The 24964-nt window shown below is 32.1% G+C and overlaps 1 protein-coding gene across 2 annotated transcripts in view; it reads left to right on the top strand.

The window, feature by feature from the left end:
- LOC118187321 (uncharacterized) overlaps positions 1–24964 on the top strand; it is a 1290260-nt gene that overhangs the window by 422209 nt on the left and 843087 nt on the right. For both annotated transcript variants that reach the window (XM_085824924.1, XM_085824923.1), the window contains exon 3: positions 21050–21119. The gene's annotated coding sequence lies outside the window, so the exon portion shown is untranslated. The remainder of the gene's footprint in view (positions 1–21049; positions 21120–24964) is intronic.

Here is a 24964-nt window from a genome sequence, read left to right as displayed (position 1 = left end):
CTTCCATTTCATAAAGGCCCACAAACGGCCGAGCGGTAGAGAATCGTTCAACACTGGTAGTTCACTCCGGGGTTAGAATCCCGGTAAACGGGCTGATTACATGGGCGTTTTCGTGGATTTTCTCATGTGTACCGTGTATGCTAGCTGGTTTCTCTTAGAAAGTTCATCACGAAGTATTTGGTCAGAGTCTTTATCAGTCTTTAGAGGCTAAATATTTTGAAGTTATGAGATGAAAGGAAAGTCTGGTTTCATCAAGAGGTTTTGGTTTATTTAATTATGCCTAAGGGAAGGGATGCCTTCGTGGAGGACTTTCTAAGGCAAACTGGCTCGCATACACGTTACATATGGGGAAAACCACGAAAACGCCCATGCAGACAGCCCGTTCGCGGGATTCGTACCTCAGACCGAACTACCAGTGTTCAGCGATTTACCGCTCAGCCGCTGTTTCATCAGGAGGAAGAAAAAACGTCTTTAGGTGACATCCACATACATCACTGGATAAACTCCTGAATCTTCAAATAATTCGACTGAGAAAATCATGGGATTCTCAATTTATGATATGATATGATGTTCTATAACGTAATTTAAATTTATACAACCATATAGTCTACAACCAGTCGCTCTTCACTTTAATCTGCAATGATATCGTTTTGTCTTTTCTGTTAACACAAGCTCAATTGATGGTATTTGCTGGTGTACACGTCCAAGTGTTTTCTCTTTGAACACCTAAATTCTTTGAGGTATCCTGAAAGTATATTCGAAAGCGTCCAACTTTTTGAACATCTTGGTATGTCTGACAGCCAAATTTCCCTGCAAATTTTTGCTTACTTTTCTCCCTAATTTTCTTCTTTCCTTCTACAGTTATTTTCAGTGCTCACACAAGAAAATTAAGATTTTTCGACTGCTAGACTTCCATACATTTTGCATTCTTGTCAATTTTTTAAAATATCAATTATATGAATTGCGTTTCAGCTAAAGACAGCTTTTCATTTTCTAGTCATTTTAGCTATAAATAAAGTTTAAAGCGAAGTCCAAAGGATAAATATTTTAATTAAAAGATTTTTGCTAAATGACAAAGAAATAAAACAGTCCAGCAGGGTTTATTCTGTACCAACGAGTAACCCGATTCTTATATCGGCTGAAACAATCTAAATCATACTAAAGATCATGTTTTTTTATACAGTCTATAACGCGAGAGAAAAATTAGCTTCTTAAAACATTCTTTCTAAGAGGATTAATATAAAAGATTATATTTATATATATATTTTTAAAGCTGGGACTTGAACCAAACTGTCAAACTTTTTAAGTTTAATTTACATGGTGGTTATAATTAAAGTTTCAAATTGAAATGGTCATAAAAGGAAAACTACCGGACCAAATGTTATCAAACTTGGGAATCGTGTAAAGGAGGTTATGGGAATTTATTTTCGGCGGAAAAAAAAAAAGAGTTCAAAAACTCACCATCAGGGGAAAAATGGCGCTGTATACAATATTGTTAAATGAAATAAGACACGAAAACATCTGTTTAAAATGTGTTTAATATTTTCCGAAACGTGTTACAAAGCATGTTCAATGCAGCGTCCAGCATTTTCCCAAAGCAAGTTAAATCATGTTACTGCATTCTCAACAGCAGCTCTTAGCATATCAGGTTTGGTTTTGGTTTGGGTAATTAGATTACGGCAAAGCACTCGAGGGCTATCTGCCTTAAAGGATTGATGCCTTCGTAGAGGACTTTTTAAGGGAAACTGGCTCGTATACACGTTACACATAGCATATCAAGAGGAATGTTATCAGTGTATCACATTTTTCATTTCTGCCAAATTGTTTAGATTATCACCATAAACAGTGCTTTTGAGATAACCTCATAGACAAAAGTCACAGAGGTTGAGGTCTGGTGGGAAGAGGGGAAGTGTTGGCCTATAAGACGTTCATTCGTGAAATGTTGCCTAAGTAACTATGCGACACTCTTGAGGTGGTGCCCAGCACTGCATAAAAATTGTAGTATCTAAAATTCCCCGTTACTGCAGTTCATGTATCACGAAACATTTTAATATTGACTCTAAGTGAGCTGCAATCGCAGTGGTCCAGCTGTCGACTGCTCTTCAGAAAAAAAATGGTTCTGTTATAAAACTAGCTCTCATTCAACAGTAAACGGTGTGAAATGACTGTTATGCAATCGAATGCAGTAGGAGAATGCAATGGAACTAGATAGATAACATGAGAGATTTCTTTGGCCTAAATCGATTAAAAGCGTTTGAATCAGTATCTTCATGTTTTAGTGCCGAATTCAGGCTTCAAAAATTACAAATTAGCGATCTGTAAGAAAACGATTTCCAGATTGTACGCACTTGTGAGAGTGATTTGCGATCTCACATTTTCTAATCGCTAATTCGTGGTTTTCACGGACGAAATTCTCACTTACAGGGATGACGCACTCGACATTTATCGAATTTAACGTCTTTAAATGGTAATTTGCCTACTTCAAAGTTTCTTAAGGGTATACAACATATTAAACCCGTTTAACAAAAGGTTAAGTTAGATTCCGAACCATATTTCGTTTAGGAATATTGCACACAGCGCCATTTCCCCCCTGGTGGTGAGGTTTCGAACTTCCTTTTTTTCGCGGTAAATAAATTCCCATGACCTCCTTTACACGATTTCCAAGTTTGATAACATTTGATCCAGTAGTTTTCATTTTATGACCGTTTCAATGTGGAACTTTAATTATAACCACTCTGTATATTATTAAATTTTAATTTGAAGCTATGCGTTATGTGTATACCATGCGTAAAATTTTCGCTTTTATGGAAAAATAAAAAATCGAAGCAAATATACTTAGTATAATGGACCAAAACTGAAAACATTTCCCCTCCCTCCGAAAATAAAATATTGAAATTTCGAACTTGAATTTATTGGGTTATCGAAATATTTAATTTGACTTATCTTCTAAGTCCTAGTTCCGACAATAATTCCGTCAAAAATTCCGAATTACTTAAGCTAAAGTAAAAGTTTTAGTATATATTCACTGTATGTTAATAAAGTAATCAGAGTGTAATAAAAATAGATTATAGAATTTAAGCTGATGTAACTTTTTGTCTGACTGCACAACATGTAATGGAAGAGAAGGTTTGTAGAGATCTGTTTTTGACATGCCTCTAAAAATAGATGTCATATTAATTTTGTCTCTTCAATGTCAAAAAACTTTCCTTTGAGAGGCAACTTTAGTTTTTGGGAAAGAAAAAAAATCACAAGAAGACAAATTTGAAGAACATGCAGGACGATTGAGTACACATACTTATTTTCGGAACACAAGCGGTTCTCCGACTGGTTATTGAATAATGAAAAGATGCATTGTCATGCAATACAAAACATTTGGAATACGTTTTCTGGGTGAATAACGTAAGATTAAAAGTCATCTGCTTAATTCACATCCATTTACAATTCAACTACTCGGGCAATTGAAGAATCGTTTTGATCCTGAGCTTGTAAGACAAACCTAATATCACTGGATTTAAACACTTCTTTAATCTTCCGAGAACGAAGGTAAAAATTTACTCTTACAAAAACTACTCTTAAATTTTTTAAAAAAAGAAAAGATACGAGAGAAATTTTAAAAAAAATAGTTAAAAATTTGAATAATATCATCTATAATTTAAAAAATAGTCTTTCATATAGTGTTAATAAATATTTATTACGCATCATTGAGGGAAAAAATGTCATATAATAAATTCGTAAAATTCGTAAAATTTTACTTGAAGTTTAAGGTTAAAAATAGCTGTGGCAATGCAGTGTAACAAAAATCCATAGACCACATTTGGCGTTATTATCGCTCAAAAAAAAGGTGCCAAATTTCAAAACGCGAAATTATGTAAATTCGTGTATATCTTAGAAAATTTTGAATAAAAAAGTCTAATTTTTTGCAGATATGCTTAAAAATACACCTACTTTAAGATGATGGTAAAAATTTTATAGGTTATAATTCAAAATTGTTTTCGAAAAATATATAGAAATTATTTAAAAATAGAAATTTAAAAAATAAAACGCAAAAAATGGGTAAATTTTATTTGGAATGAACCAAAATTTCGAAATGTGAGAGAAAAAATCAAAAAAGTTTAATAAAAAAAGAGATATTAATAAATATTTGCCAAATTCAATTAACATTGAGGAGCTAAAATTTTGAGAGCTAATATTTTAAAAACTATTCGTACGATTTTTACAAAACTTGGTATTCTGGCATAATTTGAGTCGTAGAATCGAAATATGTAAAAAAATTGGTATGTTCTTTCAGAAAAAGTCCGATTTTGTGTCAAAATACCTATGTTAGAATAGTGCTATATATAAATCTAATATATATCCTAAGTCGCGCTTTCGAGACATGAAAAACGCAGTTTGAATTTTGTCAATCGGCCCAATAGAACGGGAGATATAGCACTGTCCCAATTTTTTTTTTTTTTTTTTTTTTTTTTTTTTGAGCAGTGTACATTTTCTTGATTTAAATAATCTGGTAAAATACAAGAAATTTCGAATTTTTATTAAAATATTTTTTTCATTAATTGAGAGAATGAATCTCATAACTTAAGAATTGTAAATATTTTTATTTCTTTGATTGAATTGTAGTTTTATCTACTTACGTGGGTTTAATCTTAGTATCCGGTACACACGGGATTTGGCGAATTTTGGTGACTTTATGATGAGCAGTAAAAACGGGACATATAGGATGAATAGTAAACGGGTCATTCAAAGAAATATATATTGTTATACGTAGTATATACTATGTATATAGTGGTAGTATAAAGTGTATAGTATATACATAGACGCTCTTTGGGTCATTTTTGGTGTTGGCGATAATTTTCAAAATCGCGCCAAGGCTGCACCGTATACTAGGATTTTACCTTTACGTGTACTTTAAAAATGTATTCTTTTGTAGGGTTTCATTTATTTTTACTAATAGTTAGCCTTTTCTGTTATCTTGTATTCCCCTCGAGTTTCCTCGCCAGGATATAAATTAGCTAAGGTGAACGAGTGTATTTACGCTCATGTAGCGAAACGTTTAGTCAGAACGTGGTTTCGCTATTGTGAGTGCACGTTGCTATTTCTTCCAGCTATTGACCCTGATTATCGGCTTCACATTCTTGCCGTCTAATTATTATCCTGCTGGTGTAGGTTCTGAGTTACCCTGTTCGCTTAAACTGAATTGTGTAGTCTTTCACAACTCTTTACCTTTAAATTTAGTGTTAAATTATCTTTTAAATTTTACCGCAAGTGGTCGGTGATTGTAAACACATAATTCCGTTTCGTCCTTAAACTATTGTACTAAGCAAAAGAGTCTTTCACACCCTTCCTTTGTTATGATCGTCTTCAAGTCTTTGCGACAAGCCGCAAAGATTAAGACTTTCATTATTTTATGATAGTAATGAGAACTAGACCATCAAATTTAATTTGCATTAAATGCTGATTTCAAGTTGGAAACTAGGAAAAAAGTTTAATATGCTCAATATTTCCTCCGCCCTTTTTATTACTTTTCTAATCTATGATTTCTTATGAAGGATTCTGGATGTTTTATAAATCTTTTGGACTTATATCTGTATGGTTTTGCTTGCGCAAATGCTTCTTAAATCAACCTTTACAGAACTGATAAGCGAGTTACCGCTCCAGTCTGAAATTGACAAAATCTTGTTGAAATAATAGGTTAAAATAATATTTTTATTGAACTCTTTAAATTTAAGAGACGGACCACTTTACTTACAAAACAAAACTCGGCCACTTGCAGATATTTAAAATAACAACTTCAGGAAAGTTGAAATTTTAATTCAAGGATCATAGTCGGGACTACACGATGTGGTCTACTTAAATATTTTAAGTCCTTGTTTTAACGTCGGCTGTCAAAATTACTAAACCGAGAATACTCTTTGGCAGAGCTGGTGGAAGGATGTAAACTGCAAGCGAGGCTGCCAAACAATGTAACTCTAAGACATATAAATCCTTGGTTTAATACTCACACAGCTAATGTGCATTCTGGTGAAGAAGAAAATTTAGGAAATCTTAATATTTGGTTAAATAACATAAAATTTTTACATGCTGAGAAAATGCATGATTCGCCCGACTTTTAGTTAAAAATTCTCGTATGTTAATTTTCTTTTCCAGGTGCCTTTACAGGCACCTGGAATTTATTCATACCATTAAGAATATCGATTACCGCCTAAAAGCTTAAAAATACTATAACAGCGTGCTATTTATAGTAATAAATTGATCCCCTGAACACGAAATAGCTCTCATCCATAGAGATAATAACAGTCATCGAGATCAATAACGCAAATGTTATTTTTTGAGAAGCACATCTATAACATTAACCACAGAGAACAAACGATATGAGCCTACTTTCTATATTTTTTTCGTATCTTTACGACAATATAATGATGAAAGAGAGTTTACGAGAATATAATGATGAAAGAGAGTTAAACGGTAGTGGATCGTAGGATACCAATTAAAATATCGAATGTTACATATCTAAGATGAAAGATTTCTTCATGAAGAGACGGTTTCAGTTCACATTTAATCTTCATTATTAATAATAAAATACGGTTATCAAATCTTTAATAGCTGAAACCTTACGTAAGTTATTAGGATATGGAATTCATATGCAAGGATTGATTTTGAAATAATGCCTCTGTAGTAACCGAATAAAGAAGACCACTAAATACTAGGAGTTCGACCTGCGTTCGATCTTAGACAAATAAGCTGGCTGCATGATAGCTTTCATGCCTTTCCTCATGTGTAACGAGAGCCCAACCCAGTTTCCTAAAGAAAGCTCTTAACGATAGCATCCGTTAGATGGATTGCTCTTTAGTTAGACTACGCTCGTGAGCCTCGTAACATTCGAATAACCGAAAATTTAAAATGGCTCTGTTTAGGAAGATTAATTATAAGCAGATACTCTTTTTAGGACAGAAAAAGGAAATTTCCAAATTAAAATAGCGAGTTGAAATATTATTGCAGGTTAGAATATTCCTTTATTACATATCCCCCTTTAAAGAGGAAACCGCTTAGCCGCAGAAAAACCTTTTCAGAGAAAAAGAGTTAGGAAATGATGATAAACATTTCTATATAACATGCAAAATTTTAAAACTTTATAAAATTATCAAACAGGAAAAATTGTTTTCAAGGACATATCTTTTAGGTTTCTTTCTATCTCATGCATTTTCTGTTTTAATTCTCTTATACAGTAATGCAATAACCTTAAGCACAAAAATTATAAATTACAAGAGATACTCAAATACGAATTCATACAAATACATACCCAAAATGATAAAATAGTTTAAATGTTTTTAAATGATTCAAGCTTTTTTTTATTTATTTTTTTTTAAATTTTATTTGTTTTCCTCAATATCAGAAAATTGTTCTAAAATTTTGGAACACATCGTAAAATGTTTTCAGAGAACAATAAAAAAATAAAAATTCTTGTACTTTCTAGGTGTGAACGCTATTTTGTAACGTTCGAGTCCTTTTCTTGTAATTATTTTATAAAATTGCCATACTTAATTTAAAACTAAAAATGCTGTTTCATTTATTCATCAAATTATCTCAGAATATTTATTTTCCCATTCGAAAACTATCCATACTCCTTTCTTATTTCGTAATGTAAAATGAACTTATATAGAAAAATAATAGAATACAATACAATATAAAAATACCATAAAAAGAAAAAGAAGTGGGCAGATTCTCTATAAGTATATGAGCGTGACTACTTGCTGACAGTTCGTAGTATACTTAATACAATAGAAAATAAAAACCTTCTTTCACAAAGGGCCTTTTAGCACAGTATTTATATCAAATTTATTAAACATGTCCATACATGAAGTATTCTTCATTATTACATACATTATAATAGGAATATATTAAAATTTTCAAACATTACGTCAATTTCATATTAATAACCTGTGTTTTCAAGGTAGATCTTACGAATGTAATGAACAAAATTTACATTAGACTACAATTAAGCGTTACTACGCTTATATTTCAAAGAAACCTTAATATTAAATTTGTAAATGTTTGTATGTATTAGCACAATATGATAAAACTAAGAGGAATATCGCTGATGAAGCCTACTCAGTCAGTTCATGTTCACAGTTAACTTTCCTAAATAATGTTGGTATTAGAAATATACCTAAGAGGACAAAGAGTATGTACTTGTACCCTGCCTAAGGAAGAGATGTAAGGGATGATATACATAGTTGTATATATACAATCCTGGTATACAAATGGTATATAGATAAGTATATACATAGGGTATCATATATACATAAGTACACTGCGTAAAAAAATGAAAATGGGACAGTTCCATATAACCTGTTCTACTGGGCCGATTGACAAAATTCATCTTGTGTTTTTCATGTCTCGAAAGCGCGACTTAGTATATGTATTAGATTTATATAGAGCATTGTTATAATTTAGGTATTTTGAGACAAAATAGGACTTTGTATGAAATGACATGGGAATTGTTTTCTATATTTCGATACTATGACTCAAATTATGCCAAACTGCCAAGTTTTGTAAAAATTGCACGAGTAGTTTTTGAAAAATTAGATCTCAAAACTTTAAATCCTCAATGTTAATTGAATTTATTATAATATCTCTTTTATATTAAATTGACTTTATTCCTTCTTCCAGAATTCGAAATTTAGGCTTAATTCAAATATAATTCGCCATTTAGAATTTATTTTCAAACTTTTTATTTTAATACTCATTTTTATAAATTTTTTAACTATTTTTTGGTATTCTAACCTATAAAAGTTTTAACATCATTTTAAAATAGATGTATTTCTAGGGCTATAAAAATTAAGAGTTTTTTTATTCAAAATGTCCTCAGATATACATGAATTTACGTTTGGGCGCGTTTTGAAATTTGACATATTATTTTATAAGCGATAATAACGAAAATGTGGTTTACGCACATTGTTAAAATTAATTAAAAGAATGAATGATGGACCTTTTTTTCCTTTCGTGCATCAATGGGAAAAAAAGAAAAGTGAGTAGGTTACTATAAATTAAGAATTCCGCCATATGAATTAATCTTTGCGCAAATACAAAAAAAAAATGTGCCAAGATAAATTTTTAAATTTCTCCATAAATGTCTCACCAAAAATTACAAAATTTAATATCTAGTTATAATTTAAGTGGTAGAATAGGAATTTTAATATATATATATATATTCTTTCAGAAAAAGTACGATTTTGTATCACAATACCTATGTTAGAATAATGTTATATGTAAATCTAATATATATTCTAAGTTGCGCTTTCGAGACATAAAATACGCAATTTGAATACGTCAATCAGGTCAGGTGCGCTTTCGCGACATAAAAAGCGCAACTTGAAATTTTTTCAATCGGCCCAGTAAAACAGGAGATACAAAACTGCCCCCCCCCCTTTTTTTTCGCGCAGTGCTCTTGCCCTTTGTAACAGCCTCATTGCTTTTTCAAGGTATGGAACTGGCATTCTTGAATTACTTTCCTAACTACAAATGGTGCAGTAGATTTACCCTTTCTTTGTAATCCAGAAATATGAGTTAATAAACATCGTACGTTCTAAAATGACAAATGATTATTATATTAACAACATATTTCCAAAAATGATTTTCAGAAATTATTTAGCAGTTGCACATGTGAGAGCGAAATATAAGCATTTGCCTCATCTCTGCTCTCACTACTATGCATGTGACTGATATAATTCTTGTCTCTTGGAATGTCTATTTCCATGGATGCTACTTCCACTTAACTGCTCTCTGGCCTCTCACATAAACTATTAAAACTAAGGATAAGGATAGGGAGCTGATCATAGCTTTCATATTTTCACCCAACACATCCCACCAATGCTCGGAATGGCCTATCAGCGTCAATATAATCTTCCATAACGGAGGACAAACTTCGCCCAATGTCTACTTTTATCTCAAGCAACAACGCCGCTGGGTAACATAATTCTTACGTTATAGCTACTCCTAACCGCTCGTTGACATTCAACAGTGACAGTATTATACACCATGCTGGAATTCATCTCAAACATAGACAGCTTCAATACGCGAAAGATTAATTGAAATATCTCCTATTACCCTTATGCCCCACATGAGGTGCATACCGATATTCCAGAAGCATTCTGGAGGAATGTCCAGTAACTGAAAATGAATTTTGGAGGTTTCCATTATGGAGATAAATGTCCCTAGTGTATGTCATTTTCCGAATTACAAGTGGTTCGTCAGGAGTTCAATGTGTAGTTCTAAAAGGTGATCTGGGTTTTGCATTAGCCCTGGTATTTAAAAGTAGTTACAGATTATAAAAATTAAACAGTTTAAAAAATAGTTTATTATTTAATTTTATTGATTTATGAATTTATTTTATTGATTTATGAATTTATTTCATTGATTTATGAATTCATTTTATTTAATTTATTTAATGTGTATGATTTCATATGACTTTTCAATGAAAATGAAATAAGATTTAGTCTTTCGGTTTCAAGATTCTATAGTGCTTCAGCAGATGATAAGCTGATTTGGTGGGGTGATTTTGATCTTACTAGTGCTACCTTTTCAGAAATAATGTCTTCAGAAATGTGTATTATAAAGGAATATTATTTTAATAAAACATCTAGTGCACTTCATTTTATTCAAATACAGAAATATACTTCAATTGCTCATAATCATAATCTAAGCAGGAACATTCTGAAAAATATATTATAAAATACAAATATTGTACGGAACTACGGAGGATTTCTAAACTATGTTCCGGCCACGTGTAGAGAATAAGGCACTTTATCGATCCAGTTTAGATTCCTAATGAAGTAACTATGAACTCAAAAATATTATAATAACTCTTTTTATTGTAACTTCAACATAACAGATTGCATAGCTTGTAGTATTACAAAAAAAGACACTGCTGCTTGCATGATCTCAGAGAACACAACTCCAGTAAAAATTAATTAATTAAATTAAAGAATAATATGTCAAAGCCTTTGAAACATGCAAACAAACACGGTTATTAAAAGCCTAAAGCCGATTTAGGTAATTATGACAGGTGAGCGAAAATGATACTGAGGCAAGGAGCCTTACAAAGGGCCGTTAACTTTCACGTGTTTCCTCCCTCCTTCCAGCATGCCTTCGTGATGTAACGATTAGCACACTCAGCGCGTATTCGAGAGGTCCGGGTTCGAGTCCCGGCGAGGGCATTATATATTTTTTCAGATATTGCTGCTTCAAAGTAACCCTAATGACTCTACAGTATTAGAAGCGGGAGCTCTATACCGATGTTTATATTTTAAAATTTTGCTGTCGTTCAGAGGTGGTCCTCTAAGTGAGTGTTAACAAATAAAGTGTTCATCGTAATTTTTCCCTGTTATGCACCAACAGTTGTACAGTTTAAGTTGAAATTAATCAGAAAGCGTGTAAGGGTTAACTTACAAATAAAATGAACAGAAAACACGGACATAATAATTAGAAGACCAAAAATATCGCATTCAGCCAAACAGATTCTTGCAGCCAAACATTGAACTTTGTCAATATCTGAACACAATAGATTTTGCCATTTTAACTTCTGACAGACCATAATTTTATTTCTGATGCTGGTATCACACCAAGAATTTGTACATATACAGACAATTGTCTTAAAATATATTATGCTGAAATTACACAGTTAAAACAGAATGGAGTATTAACATCTATATAACGCGAGAAGAGTTGAAAATGTTCTTTAAAATGATATACAAATTTCTTCTTTATCTTTGCTTAATAGTCCAAGAATGCAGGTTTACCAATAATTCCGAACTGAAAAATGCGTTGTAAATAATTTGTATTTTTAAAATATTATGTAAACTGCAGATATTTTCAAAGAAATGCAAAACTAAAACAATTTCTCTTACCTGAAAGAGGCCCACCAGCGGCCGAGCGGTCGCTGAACACTGGTTGTTCGGTCCGAGGTTCGAATCCCGCAAGCGGGCCGGCTGCATGGGTGTTTTCGTGGTTTTCCCATGTGTAGCGTGGATACGAGCCAGTTTCCCTTAGAAAGTCCTCCACGAAGGCATCACTCCTCCTAGGCAGATAGCCCTCGAGGCTTTGCCGTAATTAAATAACCTAACCTTACCTGAAAGATGATTTTATAGCAATAATATTAACCTTACATTTTAAAACATTAACGAAAAATTATGGTATAAAACAATATGAATAACTACTGTGGTAAGAAATACGAAATCAATTTTTAAATAAGAAAACTATACCAACCGACTAAGCAACATTATCAATTACGTTTGGAAAGCACACTACTGGCCATTAAATTTGCAACACTAGGAAGGAAATTGTATACAAAAAAGATATTTAATGTACGTAAACCGTATAGCATGAGGACAAAATGATTACATTCGTAAGTAGTTTTGGAGCTTACAGGGGTGCGAAATCAGTAGAAACCGCTACCACCACTGGAGCGAAAACGGCCCTTTCCCAGTAGGCATGGGGTGGAACTGGGCTTCGATGACAGAAACGGGCAACTCATTCCATACTGCTTCAAGTCTATGCCAAACTTCATCAGCCGCATTAGCTGGAGAGAGATGGCGCGCAAGTCTCTCAGCATCCCATGACCAGATGTTTTCAATGTGTGACAGATGTGGAGACCGTGTAGGCCAGGGCAGTAATCGAATACCCTGTGTAACGAGAAAGGTCAGAACACGACGTGCAACATGTGGTCTTGCATTTTGTGTTGGAAGATAGCATTTAGTAGGTGTCGAAGATGGACTGGACACAGCCATGGACGTATAATTTCAGAAATATAACGATCTGTGTACAAATTACTGTTGATACGATGATAGAGGTTTGTGTGTTGTAATTGCCAGTGGCTGCCCAAAACATCACAAAAATCATGTGGTATAACAGAATTGCGTAACATGGAGAACTCTGTGTAGAAGTGAATAACCTAAGATGTCTAACAGTCTTTTGTTAGAACTACCAGGATAGATGAACAAAGTATGTCAGATTATGACATATGAAAAACATTAAGATAAGGTAGAAAAATATAAATTTGAGCATGATAACACTACTCCATAACGTCCACTTTGCTAGTCGATGCGTTGCTGCATAGTAGCTACTATCCGAGACTTGAATGGACTGTAGCAGTCCATTCAAGTCTCGGATATAACCAACAGCAACATCCACATCAGCATTCTGTGCCATTAAGACAGATAAAAATTCTTTAAAGGACCTGAAGGGCCAGGTAGCAAACAATTTAAAATTTCGTGAAAAAAAGTCTCTTTGACCAAACTAATTTGCACACTGTAGAGTATGAAGGCTTATCATAGCTTTTAACTTTTACCTAACCTGATTATTAACCATTAAATACAGTACTTTAAGACATATCAGAACAAAATATTTAAGTTTTGAAAAAGAGTTCCATTGAGAAAGTCCGTTTAACCATCAACATAGTTTTTCTTATGTATCTAAGCAAGATGTTCTCGCAGAAGATTATTTAAACTAAAATTTCCATTAATATTTGAAAAAAAAAAACATACAGAAGTCAAACTTAATTTATTAAACAGAAACTGGGATAATCAAAGGAAAGTATTATTTATTGAATTTTGTCCAATTTATTTAAAACACTGTCGAAGGATTCCGTGTTCTACGATGCCATATAAAGTGCACCTCCGTGTACAGAATATATATATATATATATATATATATATATATAAATTACTTATTCAAATCTAAAAAGGAAAAAAGGCTTTTCAAGAATAGGAACTTCGTGACAAATTTCCTCCGAAATTAACAAAATTGTATTAAAATATATGCCAGTCTATTAAAGTTTTTCCTTGATTTTAAATTCTGCATGGGCTTGCTTATCTTCAACTTAAATTTTAAGTGTGGTATATAATTTTTAAATAAGCATTTCAGTATGTATTTTCAGATCATTGATAAATGAATAACATTCTTTCTTATTTATAGAAAAATATTAATTTTTTGAAACAGCTGAATGCTTTTTCTTTGTTATATAGGTGACGAAAATTCGGCATGCAGTTCCTCTAGTGTTCCCTTTAAAAAGGAAAAAAAAAACATACGATTTTTTGTATAAAAGAAACAATTTTTATTCATTAATTAAATTTCTAACAGAAGAGAATCATTTCCTTCAAACATAATATCTTTAAATAATATTTATCCAGACTCGTAATCTTATTGCATAATAACCGACACTCAGGATCATTCAAACATAAACGAAATCCGGTAAATAAGAAACAGACGTGATTTATGGTGCACTTCTGACGATTTAATGGGTAGCAATTTGACGTTTGCAATTACACTATGTTTGTGATTCATAGTGAAGCTTTGAATCGGACGGATTAATTTGATTCTCTTGGGAAAGAGAAATTCCATTTTGGAAATTCAATTAGGATAAGTTAATTATCTGCTTGTCTTCAAATAAATGCGTTTTACTTCGGCAAATGTGGTTTAATTCATAATGCGGGAGTTGCACAGAATTAATACAAATTAATAATTTAAATACTGCAATGATTTGAAAACAGTTGCTTGCAATGTGTATTTATTTATTAAAATGGACAGTATTAGCATAAGACAAAATATTTATAACTAACTGAGAATTTCCTAAGAATTCAGATTTTTGAAATTACGCTCTTCAAAGAAGAATTTTATATGCGTGCAAATAGTAGACATGTATTCTTTCAGCAGAACGTGATAAAAATTAATGGATTAATGGCAAAAGATTAAAATAAACAGATAAATGGAAACATGATTAACAATTAAATCTTATTAATGAATTCATCAGTTGTTTATGAATAATGACGGAAGGAAGGGAATAATAAATTTTGAATTGCATTTGGCAATTAATATTCGCATAATTATCTAATAATTTTAGTATATCAAGTAATGCACCAAATAAATGAAAATAATTGTATTCATATCAAACAGTATCATAGCCATATGTTTTTCGTGCAGCCGCGATATAATATTTTTAAAGAAATTAAATAATGAAGAATCTGCATAAATTTTTATATGGTTCTCGCATTGTGATAAAACAACAGTACCTACAGCCATCCAAAATACACTCGTGTGAAACATTAAGAGGTTTTGAGCATTATGTCGAATTTCTAAAAAAGCTAATGGACAGGTTTTACTCAAATTTGGTATGAATGCACGGTTATAACAGAGAAACAAAGGTACCGTTCAAAAGTTATTTTATTTATCAGAATTTACAGTAAAGTTCATAGCACAGGGATGTTCTAAATCCATGTTGTAATATCGAATTTAAATAAGTCTAATAATGGTTCCCTGTCACAGCCAGTCAGGTCTCAGCGCAGCGTGACAGTATAGTGGACAGAAAGCAATTGGGTAATCCCTGTGGCAGTCAATCCCACTCTTGCACCAAAGCAGTTTCAAACACCGAGATGGTTCTCGGAGGGAGATAGAGATATGAAATTCCCAATCAAGAGCGTCCTATACACTCTGTATTCTAATTCCGTTTGGTTCATGTCCGTAGTCGGAAGGCATTATCGCGGTGCAGTCACTCACTTACATGCTTTATACAGTTAAGGGCTAGAGATCTGGCTGGAGATTCCAAGAGTTGAATATCCTTATTTTTCAGATAATCTTCGACCAGTTGAGCCTTATCTGGATGAGTGTTGTCGTCCATTAACAGGAACACAGGACAAACTGCGCCTCCTTAATTTGCATAATTATCCTTAATGCGCAGTAGCATTTGAAGTCAATTATAGTTATTCAGATACAATACCTATTACGGTAATACAGGAACTGAACCAAAATGTCGCCAAGTTTGGCGACTTTTGTTAAATTTCTCACAAAAACGTTATTAGCCAAAACCGTTGTCATATCTCGCCAATTTAGCGAGACAGCCATTTACTCAATGTTAAATACATTTGCTCCGGTATTTTTATTTTTCCGCAGAGCACCATCTCTTACTGCCAAATACCGATCCTCATTCGGCGTTGTAACTCTGTGGCGACCTGTGCTGTAACGTCTACTCACATTACCATCATCTTGGAATCGTTGCCAAAGCCTGGAGATGACACTCTGGGCAATTCCAAGTTCGTCTGATACTTCCAGTTGGGTACGCCCACATTCCAGACGGCCGATAATTCTACCACGTAAAAAATCATCCAAATGCTTCCTTTGTGTCATAACTATTCGGTTATTGCACTGAAATGCTTATAAAGCGCCTGCGAACAATTTTACTTCTTAGCCTGTATTCCTTATATATCACTCTCATACACTCTCGTCATTGTGACGTACCATCGGTGTAATCTCGTTACTTCCTGAAATTTGCATATGATTCTTTAAGATGTGCGTAGTGATTTTACAGGTGATATATTTATTTTAGAGTTCGATATCCGCGTGACTCCGAATTATCCTTAATTTATGGACATGAGTGTACGTTAAAAGATTTGAAAAATGTTACACTAACGCATTTATCTGAGCCAGGCATGTTAGAATATTTATCTAAACAAGAATTTTTAAAGCGTCTATCTAATTAGTACTTGAAAATATTTATTTAAATTTAAAGAAATATCTTTAAAAGTGTGAGAATGGAAAAAAGGAATTACTGAATCACAATATTGATACGAAATAAATTTCCTTGCAAAACTGCATGAATTGAAACAGTTGTTTACAAAATAAAACTAATTTTTATAAATAATTCTATCAGCTTGCTTGCCGTAATTACTCGATTCAAGCAGGGCTTTTCCTTGTTTCAAATTTTTTTTTCAAATTTTAAGCGGTGTCATTAATACTGTCATTATGAGTATTTTCCCCCTTTCTCGATTTTCTGGGTCATCTTATAATTAAATTATAACCATGTAAATAAGATCCAAATAACGTAGTAAAATTAAAGTTTCAAATAAAATTTATATTTATGAACCTTATTTTTTAATCCTAGTGCCTGTTTTTAATTTCTTGTACGAACCAAAGAATGTATTGCAATTGCGAAAAATTTCGAGTATCCTATTTCAACCAAAATGTCCACTTCAACTGTTCTCGAAACCATTTCAACGAAGTTTTTGCGTTACATCTGTACGTACGACCACGATAAAGGACTAATTTTGCCAAAAATTATTACAAACTGGATTTAAAATGGATTCAGAAGAGATTTTTTCTTACGTGCGTACAGACATCGAGAAAACAGATTACAGAAGAACAGTACGTAACCGATTACGAAATCCGATTACAAAAGAACATTATATAAAGAAAACAGTACGTACAGACATACTTTTGTACGTATGTATGTATCTCGCGTAACTCAAGAACGAGTAGACATAGAACTTTAAAATTTTGTACATGGGACTGCTATAACATTTAATTATGCATCTTCTGTTTTCGTTGCAATCAGCTGCACCAATCGTATATATATTATATATTCCTATTATGTTACCTGGCTCGGTGAGCTTAGCTTTTTTTATTCTTATATGTTGGTAAATTACGCACCTCATGCTTTAAAAATGATTGTATTACGTGTTTTTTTACGTTCCGGCTAAGGTTTTTATGCCTTTAGTTGATCTGCATTCAATAGTTGTAGAATTAACAGCAATTTAAAATTTTATGTGGGTAGTTAAGTCTAATGAACCGTCAGCCTTTGCATCTTCAATGTCCTTTTGCCGTAGGGTTCAAAAGTAAACTTTCAGTTTTGTGCACTAAAAAGTCTGCCTTCTTGCCAGCTGAACGACTTGCTTGTTTTTGTGTAGAAACTCTAATTGTATTTGTAATTTTTTTCTGTATTTGGGTTTCATATTTTTCTATATCTTATAATTTTTAATAAAGATGTTTTAAGTTTTATGTATTTTTACTTTGCCGCAAAATAAGAACCAAATTAATTGAATGAGAAATATGTCTTCAAGTTCAAGGAAGTATGTTTAAATCAAATGCAACAAATATGGAATATTAAATGTGTATAATTTAATAGGCCATACAAGGAAGCCATATGATGTCCACATCAGATGTTTACTGATTAAAAAGTATTTAAAGGTTTAAAACTGTGGCAACAATGTCTTTATTATTTCAATTTTTCTGTGTCTACTAGAATTATCTTAGAATACATAAGTTAAAAGGTTTTTTAGACAATCTTCATTTTTATGATTTCCTTTGAAACATTAGGGAAACCTCAACAAATACCTTGTAATCTTCCCTATGAACATCTTTCGCAAATTAGTTTAAGTATAAAAAAGTACGTTTTCCAAAGCCTTTTCCATAAACACGGTTTCGGAATCCGCAAATCCGTAGCAATGTAAGGAAAAAAATTCCTTTATACTACTTCTGCATATATTTTTCTTTTAGCATGGATTTTTTTAAATGCAAAATATTTCTTGTTAACCAAGATTATGCCTTGAACGTTTGAAGGTATTAGTTTGGTTTTAAAAGCTGCAAGAAAATTATTTGTAACTTATTTGATGCTTTTCTTTGTTATCTTATTAATGAGGATTACTGTTTTTGGTGCAATTAGTTTGTTTGTTCTGAGATTTTCAGGTAAGATAAATCATCTTTATGTTTGTTTTTCAACTAGTAAGACCTTTCACAACATTTTTTAAATATCAATAGAATTCAGCTAAGAATCTCGTAAGCAAAGAATAGGTACCAAAGAATGTCGTAAGTGTGTAGTATAACGAATGGAATAGTTTGTTTGTATGGCTTAACTAAAAGGTATCTGCTTATTTCCATTTGTTCAGTCATCACACAGTTTTTCTGTAAAGTTGAATTTAAAATTCTACTACTTTCAAAAGTACTTAATGCTTGTACACTTGTTAATCGATTTGCGCTATGAAGAAGCAAAATGTGGCGGTAATATAGCAACATCAATTATAATTAATACGTCTCATATTCAGTTTTAACAAACCATATGCGAAAAGCTAAAAAAAAAAAAAAAAAAAAAAAAAAAAAGGGAGGGGGGGGAAGTAAAGAAGCCTAATGACAGATTGCATGATAAGTGCAAAAATACAAACACCAAAAATGAAAATGTAAAAATAAATTTGCATCTTAGTTTTCATCGTCAGTCAGGTGAGTAGTGCAATGAAATAAATAAATACATCAGCCAGTTTCTGAACCAGCAAAGACCCAAAGTTTAATACTGAAAGTATCCTCAGGAAATTAATCAAAGTATTTCGTTTATTTACCTGTATAATCCGTTACTTAGTTTGTTGCTAATAATTTCTTGATTGAATTTTTTACAAAATGTGCTAAAGTAATGTTGTCTTTGTCAATAATATTAAAAATGAATTAGTTTTTAAGCTTTTCTATATTTTTCTTAATTTTTTGTAGATAAAGTTAATGCTATTTGTATCACCGAATTGAAGTTTATAAATAATTATATTATTGTAAACAGGACGATTCCATTCTTCAAAGGGGCCGATAACCATATTTATAGCTGGTGCTAATAATAAATTGGTGAAGGTTGTGTTTAATTTTTAAGTCAAACATTCTTACTAGAACCGTATTAAATTCTGAACTTGGTGCCTAATTTAACAAATTGATTAAGGGGTCATACCTCCCTTAAAGGCTAAAATGTCGAGACAAATGAACCATTTCAAACTACTATATCTCAAAATATATAAACAGGATTTTTTTTTCTTTTAACCGAAGACAAATGAAATATTATTCTATCTGAAAATGTGACTAAACATATAAAATACGAACAAAATATATTTATCGAATACTGAAAACTATACAACATTTTATGGCATCTTAAAATGCAATATCAGCTTGCGCGCAAGATTACTCTTAAATTACAGGCTTATTCAACATATTTTCACTTGTAATATATTTAGTATAGTCACATTATTTTTTTAACCTTTAAAATTTTAAATATATGTAAATTTTATATTTTTTAAAAACAGTTGTTTTATGTTATTGAAAATAGCACAGTTTATAGTACTTTGAGAACGCAGCAAAATAATAAAATATGTAACGATTAGTTTCCTTAGATGGTAGAAGGTTAACAAAATAGATGAACAAATATCATATCATTTTATGACACATGATATAAGATGGATAATGGGTGAAAACTTAACAATGGTAATGCTCCGTCATATACATTGCAGTTCCATGCGATGCTTCATGGAAAATATTGTCTAGGATATTCTGTTGGATTCCTATTCTCCATTCGTGTCTTCGGCAACTAGATTCCATGTCAGGATTCCGCGAGTCGCATTGCCGCACCACGCTGTAGAGAACCACGTCTAGTGGGATAGACTACAAGGACGATACCCAGGACGACACACAGACAGATTACCACATTATGACAACACTTAGACTTGACATTTACAGCAGAATTATATTATACTGCACTTTTTGTCTTCTTCAGTATTTATCAGACGTAAGAGGGGGATTCAAATTTTTCGAAAAAAAAACTCAATAAAACAATACAAAATTTTAAAATATAGTAAAAAAATAACTGAAAATTGATTCGTTTCTTTTTTTCCCAAGAAGCAGCATAAACCTTTCCAATACAGCCAATTTTTAGAATTATATATGAAGAATCATAAAACATAGTTCATAAAATAATGCAAAAGTAATTGGAAATAATAAATAAATTCAAAGTAATCCAAAAACCTGAGGGTCATTAAAATTGTTTTCGCAATATTTATAAAGAAAGCTGTTAAAATTAAGTTTAACAAATTTTTAAACATTTTAATAAATCATCAATCTTTTGTTTTGCAACAGCTTTCCAACACATTTATTATTTCTTGGGTTCAACATTTACTGAAACAATAATTTACCGAATTGCTTTAAATTTTCCCAATTTTTCTATAACTTCTGACGTCAAGAATTCTTTATTTTTTACTGTTTAGTTTGTGTACAGTATTATTTTTTGTACAGTTACGACGGAGGAGATTATAATTTCATAATTGATAAAAAATTGTCAATTTTTAATTTAAAATTAATTCTAATAACATTTTATTAATATTGTAAAAGCATTTTAATTCTCTTGCATTTTTGTTTTGTATTGTATTGAATTTGTTTATTTGCACTTAATTTTGAATTACTTCATGAATCTCTTTTTATATTCATTCAGATGTGACTGAGAAACACGGCTCTGTTGAAATTTTTCTGCTGTTCGTAGAAAACGACCAAAGAAGTTTCAAGTAATTATATTACATTATAATATTTTATGTTATTTTATTGATTTTTGTTTCAGTGTTAATTTGTGTTCTTTCTTTTAGCTAGTTCGCAACCATTTTTGATTTAATTATTATTTCTTGATTATTTAATTAATTTCGCAGCAAATGGCATGACTTTAATAATTAATAATTTGAAATTTGAAGTTTCTAAACTTTATTTTATTATATATATACATATATAAAATTTGAGGATATTATTATTTCAAGGAAACGTACAATGGGACTTTTAATTTCTTACCTTCTTTTAATTTTAATAATCTCAATCTTACCGATTTGTCTCTGTGCTATTTGGTCTGCAACACTGCTGAAATAGACAATTTTAAATCCATAATGTCTGTTTTGAAGTTACAAGTTTTATTATTTCAAGAGTAAACATATTTATCCAACGCACATAATTAATGAACCTATGTATTGACTCCTGAGTTTATTATTAGTGAAGGCGTAGTTGACCACCTTTGCCTTCACATTTTTAAAACTGTGTTAGGATTGATGAAAATAAACACACGAAATTTCTTCCATACAATATTTTTTTCATTGGTACAAATTTTAAAAACGAAGCCTTTGTAAAGGGTGTTGCAGCTGCCCTGCAATTTATGGAAGAGCATCTAACTCTTTTATAGCCTCTTACTCAGAGAGTCTGAGGTACTGTATACGTTCCTTATTAATTTAAGTGCTTTGCTTAGAAGATTTTCAGTCTCAAAGGGTACTTATAGTTCACGTGAGAGTCTATCAAATGATGGGGTAAAACGCTAGGTGTTTCGCTGATGAAGTAAGGTAGAACTTGAGATGAAAGCATTTATATTTCGCTGAAATATATCCTACTATTTACATCTCTTAATATGGAAATCAGCATACTATGTCCTGACTGTATTATGTGAAAAATAAAAAAAAATAACGAAGGAAACTACTACATAATATGAGCATAAACATTGATTGGCTGCAGTTCTTCACCAGTTCAGGTGTTTAGGTAAACATTGACTCTAAGCCTTTTTATAAGATCTTCTATATCCATAAAACAGCAGGAATTATATTTATTACTTTGAATAGTTGTCTTCGATGAATAGAGATCAAAGTGAACAGTAATGATTTTGGTTAAGAAAAACAGTGCATAAAAATTTTTTTATTTGTGTAGTGCTTTTCAAATGTACTGTACTGAAGTAAAAATTGTAAATTTTAAGATGCCAGAGGATTATATTTAATTTTTATTTGAAATTATTACACTAAATTTTTGTTCTTAATGGATTTTTTTGCTGTGCACTAATATGAGAGATACAAACGTTGTATGGAGCCAATAATCCTATATTTTAATTTATTTTCTACATTATCAACAAATATCCCATTAAATGCTTAAACATAAGCTACTGTGTATTATTACTGTCTTCAAGAGATATTTTAACATAAATGGAAAACATTCCCATATTACAAAAATTGGAATTTTTTATATATAAATGTAGCAGTCCGAAGTTAAGCGTTGGAGGATATCCGCGAAAAGCGCATAAATTAGGTTCACGCAAGTCAGTGTATAACTTAAGTACAAATGAATATGGATTTTAGTTAGAATGAAGCACTTAAAAATACTTAGACGGACACTTATATGAATACATAAAACACTTAGACACAAATCAAGGACTTAAAACATTTAGACGAACAATGTGTACTGAAAAATGAAAGATAGCATAAAAATAAATGTGCTACTTAAAAATGAGTTATTTTAATGCTAATAGCTTCCTAAAATTAAAACAATACCCCTGCCGGCTCTATGTTTTCAGTATTACGTAAAATATTTTCATAGCAAGCTAATAAGTCTTTCATTCTTCACTTGGTATCTGCAACGCGTTTCTCATTTGAGGCCCCAAATTTTGTAGCCTTTCTCAACTGTGCCGAAAAATTGTAAATGTTACATGAATTATCATATGGATATGTCGAAGCCTTGCAGTTGTCTCTCAAAGTTGCAATTGTCATAAGGTTTTCCTAGTGAATCCGGATCTAAGATGTGGATAGACTTCCTCAGCAGCGTTTGCTTAGGCAGCTTTTATAAGCTCATCAGCTGTCAGATCTTTTCTATGCCCGTCTAACAAAGACTAACTATAATTCAATATTTGTAATATTGGGGGAGGGGATGTATTTTCCATTTCGAGTAGATGCTACCTGGAATGCATGAAACGCCGGCATTTTACAGGATACCTAAGCTCCTGAGTATTTTATAGAATACCTGTCGTTTTCCGGCAAACTATCTGAAATAAAAAAATATATATATATACCTTTCCTAGGCATTGTATATAATACCTAGGCAATCTAAAACTAGTCAGTTGCTATTTAGGCAAAGAATGAGAAAAATTCATGATAAGGCTATTGTTTTCTGTTAGTTTCTAAAGCTACAGATGTTACTTTAAGAGCATACTGAAAAAGTGCCATTAAAAATTATATTCAAAACATAAAAGAAAAATAAAAGTTGCACAAAATAAAATGTATGCCTTTCTTATTAAAGAAAACAATGTATGAAAATGGACGAAATATATGGAATTAATGTACTAAATGCATGGAATGCATATTTGAATATATTAAATACATGAATAATACACTGGTTATCATTAATTAAGGAAATATCACGAAAATGTTGATTACTCAAAACGTTATATGTAGAATATAGGGAAACTTAACCACGGTATACAACACATAGTAAGGTACAAAATAACATGAAAAGAAATTACCATATAATTATGGTATTATAGAAATTAGCATATGTATAAATGAACAAATCAGTTGCGTCAGTTTAGTGTAGAAAATCACCTTCAGTATGGAGTTTGATTTCTCCTAGAAGCAACAGGTATGTATAGCGATCTGCGATGCTGTCAGTTATGCTGTCTATCAGTTCCGTAGGAAGTGAGAGCCAATGGCTCTTTCAAAGGAGATACAAAAGTGGCAAGGATCTGAAGAGGATAATTGAGGGTACTATATGTCTTCCTAAAGCATCCAAATATGCTCCATAGGATTCAGGTCTGGTGATCAAACTGGCCACTCCTTACACTGAAATGGCCGCTTCTGAATATAATCACTGAATATATATTGCTTCTGAATATATATTGTCGTCCTGTAGCAAAAAATCATCACCTATTGCCCCAGCATAAGGGCTCATATATGCATAAAGAACGTCATCTCTATAGGCCTGAACATTCAAGCTTCCACGTAGAAAGACATTGAGATCTGTGCTTCCACCCAAAAAGAAACCACCCAAAAACACAACATTTCCATGGATGTTTGATGGTTAATAAGATGTTCCAGGTTCTTTCCAAATCACATAACGCCTGTTGTCGCTTTGGAGGCTAAACCAGGACACATCCATAAAGAGAACAACCATCTGTTGATCAGCCGTCGAGTAGACATTTTGATGTACCCAGCTCAAATGTTCCCTTCTATGACGTGACATGAGCGGCTCGCAAATGGCTGGTCGCCTAGCGTACAGACCTCCTTCGTGAAGCCTTCTATGCACAGTTGATGTTAACACTAACTTTCTGGTGGCTGCAGCAAGGGATCATCTGATTTGAGACGGAGTTGAGGTTCCATTTCTTTGTGCACATAACAACAAATATTGGTCATCAGCGCACGTCGTAGGGATTGGTCGTCCTTGAATGAACCTCTTGAATGCCGTATGTGTGGTTAAAATTTGTTGTCTAACACTATGAACCACAGAAAGCCTCACATTTAGCCACCTTTCTACTTCTGTCTGATCTTTGTCCTCTCCCTAGTCTCTTAATAGCTCTCCATCGCAGTTCCTTGGCAAATAATGCATGGAGGTCATTGTTACAATT

This window comes from Stegodyphus dumicola, chromosome 10 (assembly GCF_044657685.1).
Source record: "Stegodyphus dumicola isolate Sdum_Otavi_A_Nest chromosome 10, ASM4465768v1".
Lineage (NCBI taxonomy): Eukaryota > Metazoa > Arthropoda > Arachnida > Araneae > Eresidae > Stegodyphus > Stegodyphus dumicola.
This window is presented reverse-complemented; position numbering and strand designations above follow the sequence as displayed.